Source organism: Arachis stenosperma, chromosome 3 (genome assembly GCF_014773155.1).
Source record: "Arachis stenosperma cultivar V10309 chromosome 3, arast.V10309.gnm1.PFL2, whole genome shotgun sequence".
NCBI lineage: Eukaryota > Viridiplantae > Streptophyta > Magnoliopsida > Fabales > Fabaceae > Arachis > Arachis stenosperma.
The window spans coordinates 156,183,930-156,187,802 of record NC_080379.1 but is presented as its reverse complement, the minus strand read 5'-3'; the positions used below and the strand labels follow the sequence as shown (position 1 = coordinate 156,187,802).

The 3,873-nt window shown below is 38.5% G+C and overlaps 1 non-coding gene across 1 annotated transcript; it reads left to right on the top strand.

The window, feature by feature from the left end:
* The first annotated feature begins 611 nt into the window (after positions 1-611).
* LOC130972030 (small nucleolar RNA R71) lies at positions 612-719 on the top strand. Its single transcript, XR_009083233.1, has one exon. It is a non-coding gene; the product is annotated as a small nucleolar RNA R71 (small nucleolar RNA).
* Positions 720-3,873: the final 3,154 nt, after the last annotated feature.

The following is a 3,873-nucleotide window of genomic DNA, read 5'->3' as shown; positions in this document are numbered from 1 at the left end:
TGAGTGGTCTTTATTAGATCAGAGACCATTGTTGCTAAGTCAGAAGTATTCTGCTTAGAACTCTCTGTCTGTTGCTGAGAAGATGATGGAAAAGGTTTACCATTGTTAAACCTGTTTCTTCCACCATTATTATTGAAACCTTGTTGAGGTCTCTCTTGATTCTTCCATGAGAGATTTGGGTGATTTCTCCATGAAGAATTATAGGTGTTTCCATAGGGTTCTCCTAGGTAATTCACCTCTTCCATGGAAGGGTTCTCAGGATCATAAGCTTCTTCTTCAGATGAAGCATCCTTAGTACTGTTTGGTGCATTTTGCATTCCAGACAGACTTTGAGAAATCAAATTGACTTGTTGAGTCAATATCTTGTTCTGAGCCAATATGGCATTCAGAGTGTCAATCTCAAGAACTCCTTTCTTCTGACTAGTCCCATTGTTCACAGGATTCCTTTCAGAAGTGTACATGAATTGGTTATTTGCAACCATTTCAATCAATTCTTGAGCTTCTGCAGGCGTCTTCTTCAGATGAAGAGATCCTCCAGCAGAGCTATCCAAAGACATCTTGGATAGTTCAGAGAGACCATCATAGAAGATACCTATGATGCTCCATTCAGAAAGCATGTCTGAGGGACATCTTCTGATTAATTGTTTGTATCTTTCCCAAGCTTCATAGAGGGATTCTCCATCCTTCTGTCTGAAGGTTTGGACTTCCACTCTAAGCTTACTCCATCTTTGTGGTGGAAAGAACTTTGCCAAAAAGGCATTGACTAGCTTTTCCCAAGAGTCCAGGCTTTCTTTAGGTTGAGAATCCAACCATATTCTAGCTCTGTCTCTTACAGCAAAAGGGAATAGCATCAGTCTGTAGACCTCAGGGTTAACCCCATTAGTCTTGACTGTGTCACAGATTTGCAAGAACTCAGCTAAAAACTGATGAGGATCTTCCATTGGAAGTCCATGAAACTTGCAATTCTGTTGCATTAGAGAAACTAATTGAGGCTTAAGCTCAAAGTTGTTTGCTCCAATGGCAGGGATAGAGATGCTTCTCCCATAGAAATCAGGAGTAGGTGCAGTAAAGTCACCAAGCACCTTCCTTGCATTGTTGGCATTGTTGTTGTTTTCGGCGGCCATTTGTTCTTCTTCCTTGAAGAATTCGGTCAGGTGCTCTAAAGAGAGTTGTGCCTTGGCTTCTCTTAGCTTTCGCTTCAAGGTTCTCTCAGGTTCAGGGTCAGCTTCAACAAGAACGCCTTTGTCTCTGCTCCTGCTCATATGAAAGAGAAAAGAAACAGAAAGTGTGGAATCCTCTATGTCACAGTATAGAGATTCCTTGAGATGTCAGAGGAAAAGAGAAATAGAAAGAAGAAGGAGAAGGAGAATTTGAACTTTACTTAGATAAGGTTCGAATTGTGCATTAAGAAGGAGTGGTACTCCATAAATAGAAGGATGTGGGAAGGAGGGAAGTAATTTTTCGAAAATTAGTTAAAATATTTTGAAAACATTTTTGAAAAACACTAATTGATTTTCAAAAATAAAAGTGGAAAAGAAATCAAGTGATTTTTGAAAAAGATTTTTAAATTAGAAGTAAAAAAGATTTGATTGAAAACTATTTTGAAAAAGATGTGGTTAAAAAGATTTAATTGAAAAGTTATGGTTTTAAAAAGATGTGATTGAGAAGATATGATTTGAAAACAATTTTAAAAGATATGATTTGAAAACACTTTGAAAAGATATGATTTTAAAAATTAATGACTTGCCTAACAAGAAAAGATATGATTCAAACATAAAACCTTCCTCAACAGAAAAGGCAACAATTTTTGAGATGTTCAATCAAATCATTAATTGTTAGTAAGTATCTTTTAAAAAGGAAAGAAATTGATTTTGAAAACATTTGATTGAAAAGATTTGATTTGAAAAAGATTTGATTTTGAAAAACTAAGAAAATTGATTTGAAAACAAAATCTTCCCCCTAGCACCATCCTGGCGTTAAACGCCCAGAATGGTATACATTCTGGCGTTTAACGCCCAAAATGCTACCTCTTTGGGCGTTAAACGCCCAACCAGGTGCCCTGGCTGGCGTTTAAACGCCAGTCTGCCTTCTTCACTGGGCATTTTTGAATGCTCAGCTTTTTCTGTGTAATTCCTCTGCAGTATGTTCTGAATCTTCAATTCTTTGTATCATTGACTTGAAAAGACACAAATTAAAAATATTTTTTGGATTTTTAATAATCAAAATGCAAAATGAATCAAATAACAATGCATGCAAGACACCAAACTTAGCAGTTTGTATACTACTGACACTAACAATATGAGAATGCATATGAGACACACAAAATACTTCAAGTCAATAGAATTCAAAGATCAAAACAAAGAAATATATGCATGGATTCGAAAATTATAACAAAAACATGCATTTGACACCAAACTTAGGATGAGACACTAAACTTATGCAAGAAACATCAAATATTTTTGGTCTTTTTGGTTTTGTAAATTTTTTTGTGTTTTTCGAAAATTAAGTAGGAAAAGGTATCAAAATTCTTAATGAGAATTCCAGGAATCAGTGCAATGCTAGTCTAAGACTCCGGTCCAGGAATTAGACATGGCTTCACAGCCAGCCAAGCTTTCAAAGAAAGCTTCGGTCCAAAACACTAGACATGACCAAAGGTCAGCCAAGCCTTAGCAGATCACTGCTCCAAAAGCAAAATTGATGAGAATCAACAAGCTCTTGTGGTGATAAGTTGAAACCTCGGTCCAATGAGATTAGACATGGCTTTTCAGCCAGCCAGATTTCAACAAATCATCATGAAACTCTAGAATTCATCTTCAAGAATTTCGAAAAAAAAAATACCTAATCTAAGCAACAAGATGAACCGTCAGTTGTCCAGCCTAAACAATCCCGGGCAATAACACCAAAAACTTGATGTTGTTGCCGGATCTTGGCACTGATGTTACCAAAAGCTTGCTCAAAACTTGAACAATCCCCGGCAACGGCGCCAAAAACTTGGTGCGCGAAATTGTGAACAATACTTTTTCACAACTCAAATAATCCCCGGTAATGGCTCCAAGAACTTGGTGGCTCAATACCATGGCATTACACAACTTCGCACAACTAACCAGCAAGTGCACTGGGTCGTCCAAGTAATAAACCTTACGTGAGTAAGGGTCGATCCCACGGAGATTGTTAGTATTGAAGCAAGCTATGGTCATCTTGTAAATCTTAGTCAGGCAAACTCAGATGTATATGGTGATGAACGAAAATAACATAAAAGATAAGGATAGAGATACTTATGTATATCATTGGTGTAAGAGCTTCAGACAAGTGTATGAAGATGCCTTCCCTTCCGTCTCTCTGCTTTCCTAATGCCTTCATCCAGTCCTTTCTTACTCCTTTCCATGGCAAGCTCGTGTAAGGTCTCACTGTTGTCAGCGGCTACCTCCCATCCGCGCAGTGAAAGCTAATGCACACACTCTGTCACAGTGCTGCCAATCACCGGTTTGGTTCCCTCCCCTACCGGAATAGAATAACTCTTTTGCATCTGTCACTAACGCCCAGTAGGTTACAGGTTTGAAGCACGTCACAGTCATTCAATCATTGAATCCTACTCAGAATACCACAGACAAGGTTAGACCTTCCGGATTCTCTTGAATGCTGCCATCAGTTCTTGCCTATACCACGAAGACTCTGATCTCACGGAATGGTTGGCTCGTTTGTCAGGCGAGCACTTGGTTGTCAGGCGATCAACCATGCATCGTGCAATCAGAAATCCAAGAGATATTCACTAAGCCTCAGATGCTTGTAGAACAAGAATGGTTGTCAGTCACCTTGTTCATGGGTGAGAATGGTGATGGGCGTCAATCATCACCTTCATCATGTTGAAGAACA